Source organism: Arvicanthis niloticus, chromosome 21 (genome assembly GCF_011762505.2).
Source record: "Arvicanthis niloticus isolate mArvNil1 chromosome 21, mArvNil1.pat.X, whole genome shotgun sequence".
Taxonomy (NCBI): Eukaryota; Metazoa; Chordata; class Mammalia; order Rodentia; family Muridae; genus Arvicanthis; species Arvicanthis niloticus.
The window spans coordinates 5,308,240-5,320,343 of record NC_047678.1 but is presented as its reverse complement, the minus strand read 5'-3'; the positions used below and the strand labels follow the sequence as shown (position 1 = coordinate 5,320,343).

Sequence of the window (12,104 nt, the reverse complement as noted above, 5' to 3'; positions counted from 1 at the left end):
GTGTTTGCTACCCACAAAGAACGATGACAGGGTTGCTCTGTTAAGCAAGATTGGATTCGTCACTCCTGGTTTAGACCGATACTATGGAGATGCTTGTAAGGCATCTTGGGATACTATACAAGTCATCTAAGGTCACTATAGGCAGTCTTCAGTTGGTGTTGGACTGTGTTCTAAAATTTTGTTGCTCATTCATTCACCTGACCTTCTGACTAAAGTCATGTCACACGCAGCTTGAAAGTGCTTTCCCCCACAACATGTTAAAAGTGGGATGCAATGGGCTCAGCTAAGAGAAAGAGAAAGCTAAGTCTGAAACGGAGCCTCCAGATTGCACAGTGCTTTTCTAGAAGTCTGTCAGAGCCTGTGCTGAAGGGCTAGTCCCGGAGCTGACACCCACAGCTTGTAACAGGAACCTGCTCAGCTCCAAGCCATTGCTTGTAACTAACTCCAGCAGCTTGGAGCAGAGCCACCTGATTTTAGGATTGGTGTCATGGTAAAGCGAGGAGGTGGGAGACAAACCCACCTGGAACCTCCCACTCAGGGTCAAGACAATGTCTTATTTGTCTTTAAATAGAAGTGTAAGTGTTTTTGAGTTTTGCAAAAGCAGGAGTTTTTAAATGGCTGCTGTGAATTGCTCAGTAGTAATTAATGCACAGTTCATCCTGTGAGTAAATGGGTAGCTTGGACGGCATCCAGGAACCAAAAGAAAAACAGGCAGCACATTTGAGAAATGCTTCAACGTGCTTCTGATATCAAAAAACACGAGCTCCATTACCACCTGTACTGCCATCTCAACGCTGTCTGGTTATTGCCGAAAACACTGAATGATCTCCATAACTTACAAGCAATTTATTTTCTGAGGCTCTCCAGTTAATAAAGACATCCTTCGGAATGGCAAATGTTTACTGTGTAACTCTTTGGTCTATGATATAATCCTAGGAATCAAGTATATTCAGCCACTGAGACTCAAAATTATTGATTTTTACATAACTGGCTGCAAGTAACAGAAAACATAGTTCATAGTAATTTATTAATAAATGAATTCTTCAGTTTTCTTCTGTTTATAATCAGAAGTCTGGAAGCAGAGAGTGCAGGCTTGAGATATTTTTCATTTTTGTCAGGTTGAAAATGTTATAATGTCATTCACATAGTTTTTCAATGTTTACCACCCCTCTATATTCCTTCCTTATGTTTGTTTGTCATGAAATTTTTATGTCAGCTTTTATTTTTATATTATTTCATTAAAATATTCATCTTGGTTATTGCTGGGTTTTGGTGCTTCTAAATGTCTGGAGCGGTGTGGTGCTTGTCAAATACAAATACATGTGTGATAACCAGTTTCCAACTCAGTCCCTAGAATGGCAGTTCAGTGCTCTGAAGCGTCACAAGGAGGAAAGATACAAGTGTGAAACAAAAGCCAGAACATTTTGTGCTTTCCACCATTGGAACTGAGAGTAGAAGGGCCCAACCTCTCCTTAGCTGGAAAGCTATGACTTAGAAACTTCAAAAAAGAGATCACACTCTTTAAGGGCAGTTCTTGGTGCTGGCTTCACTCACTCAAATCTTTGAGTCAAAGAGTTATCCCTTCAGGTTCCAAAAGATCTGAGTGTGAAAGACTTTACGAACCATGGTGGCGTGAAGAGCTTCATCAACGGTAGAGCCTCCATTGAGAAGTTCATCTGGGGACAGAATGAAAGAGAGCACCAGAGGACCAGCCATTGGGTGTCAGCCACAGTCCAGACCAGCCTTCCCACCCTGCAATCTCTGAACTGAGACAGGAAGACTAAGCATTGCAGAGAGATGAATTGCAGAAACTACTCTAGGTCTTTTCTGAGCACAGGCCAAAGTAGGGCTAGCCTTCTCAAGGGAGTTGGGATCTCCAGAGCTTCACATGTGAGGTACAGTCAGGACAGGTTTTAGAAGAGTTTGTTTGGGGTTCGGGGGTCAGAGAGAGGGGGGAATTCATAGCATTTGTGAGAGAAGAAAAATAATATGTGCACAAGGAGAGAGGCGAGCGATAACAAATTGAGATGGGAAGTCTCAGGGGTAGGTAATTTGTACTGGGACTAGTAAAACAGGCATTTCCAGGCTCCCGTGGTTAGGTGTGGCCATGCAGATGGTTCTTAAGGAGTCAGAGAGAGCAGAGTTATCCATTCCATTTGGTTTCGCCTGCAGTATATAGACTAGCTTAGTAACAGGCAAGTAGGAAACCTATGATGTGAGAATTAGTCACTAATGTTTACAAATAATCCCTGAAAAAATGTTTAAGCTAAAATTATTCACATTAAAATCATAGGGTTGCAACTTAGCTTAGAAACTAAAGCCTTCATTTTAGAAATGAAAACTGCTTGCTATCCCATCGTAAAAAAAAAAAAAAAAAAGTGTCTTCCTTCAAATTTTCCATTCTCCTGAAGCTAAGTTTGTTAAGCTCCAGCCAGTTGCTCCTTGTTGTATTTTGACTCATCCTGTTATTAGTTTTTATGTAGAACAACTTACCCTGTAGTGGCACAATAAGGGAGTTCTCTTGACATTGTTCTTAAGTGAGAAACAAAAACTGAGAGGCAGAGACCTACAATTTAGTAACGCAGTTGTGCCTCGCAGCCCACAGAGAGTGGCACAGGCATTAAAGATGTGTGGCGGCCATGTCTGTATGCTAAGCAAGCTCTGGGAGACTAGAACTCTCTGTGACTTCTTCAGGTCGGTATGGAAATCGCATTGTCCCTTAGAAGTCCATACACCATCTAAGTCAGTGGTTCTCAAGACCCCTAGTGCTGTCACCCTTTAATACAGTTCCTCATGTTGCAGAGACCCCCCAACTATAAAATTTTCATTGCTACTTTATAACTGTAATCTTGTCACTGTCATGAATTGTGACACAAATATCTGATTTATGCAGGATGTCTGTGTGAGCTGTAAAAACTACTCAACGGCCTGTATTTAAACTCCAGTGTATTTAAAACATTGCTGAACTTGCGGGAGTGTTTTGTAGCTGGCATAAGCACCTGATGTGTTTGCATGGGACTTTGTCAGGTAGGTGACAGAAATCCTAGTGACTCAACCGGAATACTTATGTGACACCAGCAAAATTATTGTATAATACTGGAACACTGTCAGTTTTCCTAAAGCCTGGTGACTCCCTGTGGAAATACTGGGGATTTTCCTTGAACTATATCTTCACTGGTAGCCACTTCTCTTCATTCTTAAGAAGGAAAGGGTTGAGACCTGTTATCCACGCTAAGTGACTCCTATGCACACCAAATGGGGGGAGGGGAGAGTTTGTGCATCATGTTTAGGATGATATAGGAGTTTGAATATCTGAAATTCCTACAGAAAGCACACACATGCAGACACACAGAGAGAGGATTTTAGCAGTCCAGCTGGCCCTCTGTACGATAAACTCTGCCTCTGTGGATTCAACTGAATTGCAAATTAAAATACTACTACATTTGGAAAAAAAGGAAGTCCTCTGCTGGATGTGTATGGACTTCTATCTTGTTATCACCTCCAAATAATCCATATAATAACTGTTTACATGGCAGTTATACTGTATCAGGTATCTCTTGTCATCTAGAGATGAGTCAAAGTACACAGAGAGGTGTGCGTAGGCTATATGTAAACACAGTGTTTAATATAAGCACCGAGACACTTGAAGATGTTGGTATCAGTAGTAGGCAGGGGGTGTCCTTAAATCAGTCTCCACCCTTGATGCCAATGCACAGCAATATATGCTTTCAAGAATACAGGGTTATGTAGGTGCCATGGTGTTATATAAAATGTGGATAAAGTGAAAGCAGAGGTATACCATTTGAGAGGAGGAAGAGGACCACAGTAGACAGAAAAAAGGACAAGAGCTGGTAACAGAGGACCATAAATATGAGCAAAATGCAATGATAAATACATACAAAAATTATAATGAAATTCATTACTTTCTATGCTAAGTTAAAAAGAAACAGCATCGCTAAAGCTGGGACAAACAGACAGACAGACAAATGGAATATGGGAAAAGGATGCCCAGTAAGCATCATGTGCACTATTCTCCTCAATGTGTGGGAATCAATTTGAGCTATAATTTATAGGATAGTATGGACAGGGGTAATCTTGGGGTGCCAAATGAGGAGGAGAGAAGACCAAGCACATTGAGAGACAGCCTAGATATCCACTCCAACGACAGGCTTAAATTCTGTCTGAAGAAGTTGCTTACCTCCTTGGCTTACGTGGTTCAGGAACCCATGTAAGTTCTCAACCTATGGGTCACTACCCTTTTGGGGGTTGAATGGCCCTTTTACAGTGCTCACATAGATATCCTGCATATCAGATATTTGTGTCACAATTCATGACAATAACAAAATTACAGTTATAAAGTAGCAATGAAAATTTTGTGGTTGGGGTCTCTGCAACATGAGGAACTGTATTAAAGGGTGACAGCACTAGGAGTCTTGAGAATCACTGACTTAGAAGGTGTAAGGACTCACTCCCATGACCTCATCCTTCCTTTTCTGCATCTGCATTCCCCATGTCTGGTACCTGGTTTCCCAATTTCAAGCTCTCAACCTCTTGGCTTATCTAAAGAAAACATTAGCCAGCTAAAGGCAGCAAACCTGCCTGGGTGTCCTGAGAAGCAGAGCTATCAATGGGGAAACAGATGAGAGAATGGTTTTCAAACTCTACAATATCATGAAGTCACTGGAGAAAAACGTTCAACACAGATGGTGGGTCTTGGTCCTTGAGATCGGAGCCAATTGGGATGAATGGGGCCACAGTCATGAATGTTTGATGAGTCCAGGTGATATGGTTCTTGTCAGTTAGCAAAGGACACTCAATGGGAGTGAGCTAGTGGGTGACTGGTGACTTGGGGACTCGGGTGTGATTTCTTTCATCATCATCCTGTGATAACCTGTCAGGTCGTCCAGAGAGAACAAGAGCTAGGGGCAAGTGTGAACTGTTACAGAGGCTTTGAAGAAAACAGAGGAAGCGATGGCTAGGTGAGGTGCAGACTTCTCCTATGCCTTGTGTGGGAGAGTTGGAGGGATGGTGACTCAGTTATTATGGAGTTGTAACATCTAGTGCCAGGTAGTGTAGTACAAGTTCTTCCTGGTAACTTTCCCCCCTTTTTGTGTGTGTGTGTGTGTGTGTGTGTGTGTAGGCCTGATGACAACATCAGGAGTTTCCTTTGATGCTTCTCTGCTTTATTTATCGAGGAAGGATCTTTCAGTTGAACCTGGAGCTTACCTATGTGTATAGGCTAACTAGCCAGCTTGCTCCAGGGACCCCTGTCATGCCTTCTGCACTGGAATTATAGAACATCACCCTACAGCTCGCCCAGTACTTTACCTGCAATCATTGCTTCAGTGCCCTTAATGCTAATGTCCATAAAAATGTGAATGCATTTGCCCGATGTTCTTTGACCACACTGTTTTGTGAACTGTAGTGTACAGGGTGTTTTCCTGGCATTCATGTCATAAGCAGGAAAAATTCTAGTGACAATTTTTATGCTGGGCCCAAATCCCCTTTAGTATTTCTAAGGTTGGCTGGTTTTTCCACTGCTGTTTATTTTATGACTTTTAAAATTGGGCTACTTAAGAAAAGCTAACCTGAGAAAATTCTATGAATGGGGATTTTTGTAAAATAGCCATGTTTCAAAATCACTAATTTCTTTAGTGAACACAAACTTAACTAACTAGTTCTTTAGACTCAGTCCTCCAGAATCCTTACATATCACAAACTTTTCTAGATTATATTTGTAGTTCTTGCTGAACCCTATCTTGTCTCTGGTAGCTTCAATTCATTTTTATTTTCTTTCTTGAGTTTTCCTGTTTAAGTATTACTCATGTTTTAATGTATGTTTTATAAAAATTGAATTTTCTTAGGTTAGTGTTCGGATCCAAACTGAAAGGTTTTTGGACTCCATCTCCTTCTTCAGTGATAAGACTATTTAGCTATCATACTATCTGCTTGATATAACTTTATAGGCCTAACCAACATCAGCAATGCCTGTAGATTTTTAGTTGCTTGTCTCACAGGGTTTGTGGATCAAATTCCCTAGCTGCTATGAAGATTTCTTAGGTAGAACTGGTGGGTTTAATGAACTGTATCTTGGTAATAGAGGCAGGGTACCTGTTAACATGGAAAGGATTCCTTGGGGCCAAACCATACTAGTGGGTCTAGGATAGAGTCTACCACGTCTGGGAGCTATGTAGCTGCCTCTGCAGGGCCCTGAAGGCCAGCCTTCTCAGGTTGGTATTCCAAGCTGCATTCCTAGATAACAGTGAGTGAGCACATCTATCCATGTAGTTTCTGGGCTGTAAGTGGTCCATCTTTTCAAAACTGTCTGCTCCTTAGGGCTGTTAAAGGATAGGTAGGGCTTCCAAAATATTTCTTGGAGCCTAAATGACACATCCTTCTCAGGAGGGACTATGTGGTTGCTTCTGTGGCTGTAGGGCTATCTAACTGCTTCTTTGGAGCATTGGTGAGTTAAACCACTAAGGGCTGGGTTGGTTCCCCAGGATTGGCTGCCTGCTACTTTCTAGGACCAAGAGTTGATGGCTGTGTTACCTGTCTGCTTCCTAGATTTGTTGTTGGTGCTCTGATGACTCTGGAGCAAGGGAGATTTTATCAGCCTCTCACGTTCACCATTGGACATATCACTTCAACAAAAAGGTCAATAAATATCAGTGCTAAAATATATCAGACTAAATGAACCTCATGGATGCTTACAGAACACTTCACCCAACAGCTTCAGAATACATACACTTCTTATCAGCAGAGAAAATCTTCTTTTAGGTTGGATCGTATGGTGTTTTGCATATGAGCCAACCTAAAAGACCTTGAATCAGGTCTTTACTGATTCAAGAAAAAAAAAAAAGAAGAAGAACTGTATCACATATATTCTTTAACCACATGGAATAAAACCCACAAATAAGCAAGAATGACTTTAGAAATTTCATCAGTAAAAAAAAAAAATAAACAACATACTCTTGGATATGCAATGAATCACTGAATCCTAGGGAAATCTTGAAATTTATAGAAACAAACATGGAAACACAACTTACCAAAACCCAGGGGTCCAGCCAAAGTAACGAGGCACCAGGAACTGTCAGCATGAGGAGCCCACTTCTAAGGAGAGAGCAGTGTCAAATAAACAACCTAACTCAAAAAACCAGGAAAGAAAAGAAAAAGATCTCATATTCCAAAGTAGTGGAAGGGGAAAATTGCAAAAATTAAAGATGAAATAAACGTTTCTAAACAATGATATTACATAGTAATAAAGTTTTTTGAAAAGCAAACTGAGTCAGTACTTTGAGCTTAATCAAGCAAAAAGTGTTAGTTCTAAGTTAAAAAAATATGTGAAGAATATATTGTAACTTACATCACAAAATATAAGGAACTATTATGAGCAACAATATGTTGACAAAGTGGGAAATCTAAAAGAAATGAATACAGTTCTGAATATGTAGAACTTACTAAGATTGAGCTTGAAAGAAATGAAAGTCTGAACAGAAAAATAATATTCCTCCTCCTCCTCTTCTTCTTCTTCTCCTCCTCCTCCTCCTCCTCCTCCTCCTCTTCTTCTCCTCCTCCTCCTCCATCTTTTCTTCATTGTTGTAATGATCTCCCCCAAACAAAAGCCCAGAATGGCTTGACTGAGAGATTTTATGAAACATTTAAGATGAATTAACACCAACATTTATTGAAATTCTCCAAAATACTTGAAAGCCAGAAAGCTCTTCAAAACTCCCTCAATTAAATCAACATTACTCTAATACAAAGAAGGAGGAGGAGGAGGAGGAAGAGGAAGAGGAGGATGAGGAGGAAGAGGAGAAGCTGCTAAAGTCAAAGTGCTCACCACCACAGCAAGCTTATTAACCACACTAGCTGAAATGGCAAGCTCTTCAGTGGAGAGCAATTCAGGAAGACGCCTGATATCAACCTCAGACCTTTACACACAAGAGTGTGCCATGCATGCACTCTCCCCCTCCCTACACACATGCAAATAAGAAACCAAACTCCTTATTGCAAAGGATACATCTGCAAAAGGATTATTATAATATTGTGAATAACGTATAAAGAACCCCAAAACCCAAATCTAAACAACCCAATCAATACATGAGTGAGAGAAATGAACAGAATTCTCAAAAGATGAAGCCTGAATGACTAATAAATACATGAACATTTTTAGTATATTTAGCCATCAAGAAAATGCAAATTAAAGTTACATTGAGATTTCATCTTGCCCCAGAGAGGATAACAAGGAAAGAGAAAACAAATAACAATAAACACTGGTGATGATGTAGGGAAATACCCTTATACAATACACTGCTTGTAGAAATTTATGTTAGTCTAACCCTTGTGGAAATCAGTATAGAAGCTCCTCAACAAACCAAAAGCCAAGAATACTACTATATGATTCACTAGATGTGAGTTGAGAGTATATACTTAATGGAGTACAAGTGAACATGCCCCAGAGATACCTATACATTCGTGTTTATTTCATCACTGTCTATGCTAAGAAACTTACTGAGTCAGCCAAGGTATCTGTCAATGGATGAACGGATACAATGTATTTAACCATAAAGAACAAGGAAATTGTGTTGTTTGCTGGAAACCAGATGCAATTTATGATTATCATATCCAATCAAACAAGCCAGACGCAGAAAGACAAGTACCATATGTTTCCACCCATTTGTGAATCTTAGATTCGGTGGAGCTATACAGAACAACACATACATCCACATATGGTATGGAACTGGGAGGGAGACTTGGAGGAGCAAGGAGACTAATGGGAGGTGGGAGGAAGATAGTATGGAAGATAAATACTGTCCAAGTAAACTCCATAATTGAAAGGCATTGTCCTTATGAAATCTAGTAATGCATACAGGGTGTTAAATACCAAATATGGCCTAAAACACATTGGAAGGGGATTTGCTGTAGTGAAAGGGTGAAGAAGGAGGGTCACTAGTTACAGGCCAACCTGGGTTACATAGCAAGTTCAAGTCCAGCTCGAAATTCTGTCATAAGAAACCAAGGATGAGCCAGGTGGTAGTGGCACACACCTTTAATCCCAGCACTGGGGGGGGGGGCGCCGCGGGGTAAGGGGGTGCAGAGGCAGGAGGATGAGTTCTAGGATGGCCAGGGCTGTTACACAGTGATACCCTGTCTTCAACAAACAAAAAGCAATGACAACAACAAAAACCCTCTATGTAATCCAGCAATTCTGCCTAGGAATCAATGGAAGGGATGACTAGCAGGTATGGGATAGAGTAAATGAAGCATGGGTTCACAATGGAACATTATACCCACAGGAAAGAATGAGCTCTGGGGTCATGTTGTTTGTTGCTGCTTGGATGAACCCAGAGGACATTGGGCTAAGAAAAACAGGTTGGGCACTGACAGCGCTGGCACTGCCCGCGGTACTGAGCTCGGATGTAGGTCTGGGGGATTAAAGAAAAACTCAGACTCAGGTCATTCGCTGTGAGAGAATGTCAATGCTTTTACTGGGCAGGTTCAATATATACACAAAGCCAGGGAAGGAAAAACACAAACTCAGGAAAAAACAGGAACTCAACTGGGGGCGGGGGGGGGGGGAGCGGGGGGGGGGGGAGGGAAGGAGGCAATAGGATGTCAAGTGTAAATTCCCTTCCTGGGGCATCATCTTTCAATGGGATGTTTTGTTTTTAGAAAAACTGCAGAATGTTTGTAGACAGCAGCACACGGAAAGTCTCAGCCAGGGCATAGCAGCCCTTTGAGATTCTACAGGGCACAGACAGAAACCTTGTCTCAAAAAGCAAAAATGCAAGAAAGGAAGGAAGGGAAGAAGAAAGGAAGGGAGAGGGGAAAAGAGGGAGGGAGGGGAAGAAAGGCAAGCAGGCAGGCAGGAAGGAAGGAAGGAAGGGAGGCAGGAAGGAAGGAAGGAAGGGAAGGAGAGAGGAAGGGATGTAAAGAAAGAAAGGAGAAGGAAGGAGAGAGACAGAGAGAGAGAGAGAGAGAGAGAGAGAGAGAGAGAGAGAGAGAGAGAACGAGAGAGCCAAGGATGGAAAACAGGTCAGTGCAGAGAATTTGCTTAGCACGTGCAAGGCCATGTCTTAATTATCAGCATCTCAGAAACTAAACCAACTTAAAATGAGACAAAACTCCACAAAGTACAGGGTTGGTACCGGCAAAGCCTTGACAATTCTCAACAAACAGCAACAGCAATCTTCCTCATCTTCACTGACACAGACAAGGCTTAGCTGGGTGTGTTCCAACCTCTTCCTGCCTTCCTTTCAATTCACAGCTTTCCCATTGGCTGGATGGGGGAGTGACATCATTGCCTCACTTCCTCAGAGATCACCGGTATCTCTGAATGTGCCCTTTCTACTCAAAAGAAAATGTAGATTCTTGTAGATTCTCTCCAGGTTAAGAAACACTTTTCTATTCCCCTGGAGACAGGGATATGCAATCTCTGCATTCCTCTGTCCCCAAATCTCTAAAATAATCATATTGATGTTAGGCAGTTACTGAGAGGAATGAGTTAACTCTGATAATGTGTCCACCAACTCTGGGTTAGCTTTACCATTTATTTTGTCTCCTTTTCCTTCCAGAGAAGCATGAATTAAAAATTTTGTTTCCGGATTTTGTTGTTTGTTTTTGTTTTATTTCCTTTTTTCTTTTTCTTTATTTTGTCCTGTGGGGCTGTAGTGTCCCACGCATGGGTGTGGGTCCTGTTGGGCTGAGTTGTGGATTCTGCATGTCTGTCCCTCAGGAGGTTGGAACTGCGGCTCAGGGAACAGAAGAACGGGAATTTGACTGAGTTCACTCCACGTGGCGCCGAGCAGATGTCGGGCTCGGGCTCTGAGAAGTTGCAGAACTGTGCTCTGGGTGGGTGTGGGGAGATCTTAGTCTGAGGTCCTGTGGGGGCAGAGTTCTTGGGTTGGGGGTCTCCGGGCAAGGCGGCCGCAGAGGGACTGAGACTTGGGGGGGGGGGGGGCAGGGGAGGGGACATAAGGGCTGGACGAACCAGCAGCCAAAAGGGGCAACTTGGTCAAGGTGACTCACTTGGCTGGGTCATGGCTAGTTTGGCTAGCTTGCTTGAGTTGACAGACCTCCGTGGCTACAACGAAGAGTCCTCCGGTGGAATATTCGGCAGCCGCTCATTGGTTGAAGGCCCCCCTCTCAGTTCTCCACTGTGGGCCCCAAGTATGAGAGGAAGTCCATAGTTTTAAAAGGTTTATTGTCATGGCGGAAAGTGGATGAAGCTGTACCCCATGTCCCCAGGGTGGGCCTGAGGTTAAGTATCTTTTGCAAGTAGGAGGAGGACCTGGGAGGGAATGCTTAATTGGCGTTTAGGTATCTGGCCTTCAGGTATCTCATTAATATGGAGATCTCTTGAGGCTCTGCAGCCTGTAGTCACCCCTTCTACCTGTGCTAGGTGACACAGACCTCTCTATGGGAGGGGCTGTAGGGGCATTGTCCTACACCCCTGGAGGTCTTTGACCTCGTGTCAGGAGCCTGGAGTCTGGGAGCGTGTGCAATGAAAGCCATCCCTTGCAGGGATACCTGCTGAGTCTCAGGCCGTCTCTAGCCAGTGCTCAGTCAGAAACCATGCTATCCTTTCACGGTCCACCATCCCACATTGTCCTGTTGTGAGGAGATTTATTTATTTATTTATTTATTTATTTATTTATTTATTTATTTATTTCTGCATTGATTTAGTGTGTGTATTAGTAATTAGTATATGTTCTATGTGTGTACAGGTGCCCACACAGGTCAGAATAAGATATTGACTAAGATATTGGATTCCCTGGAACTGGAACAGCCAGGTATGAGCTTCCTGGTATGGGTGCTGGGAATTGAACCTGGGTCCTTCTGCAAAAGCAGCAAGTGCTCTCAACTGCCAAGCCACTCCTCCAGCTCCTCTCACTGTGATTTTTTTGTTTGTTTGTTTGTTTTTTTTGTTTGTTTGTTTTGTTTTTTTTTTTTGTTTTTTTTTTTTTTTACAAAAAGCTTTGTTGCTTTTCTGTTCTCTTCTATGTCTTCTCTAGGTCTGACTGTAACTTGTCCTGACTGTAAACAGAATCGAATCCTTTCCACCCAGGAGATTCTTCTCTGTCCCTCCTAGAGAGGTTGCCTTT

The 12,104-nt window shown here is 42.3% G+C and overlaps 1 long non-coding RNA gene across 1 annotated transcript; it reads right to left on the bottom strand.

The window, feature by feature from the left end:
- Window positions 1–1,322: 1,322 nt before the first annotated feature.
- LOC143435407 (uncharacterized) lies at window positions 1,323–10,243 on the bottom strand. The gene is made up of 3 exons (XR_013105662.1): window positions 10,149–10,243; window positions 7,047–7,110; window positions 1,323–1,676 (listed from the first exon to the last, which is right to left on the bottom strand). It is a non-coding gene; the product is annotated as an uncharacterized LOC143435407 (long non-coding RNA).
- Between the last annotated feature and the right edge of the window lie 1,861 nt (window positions 10,244–12,104).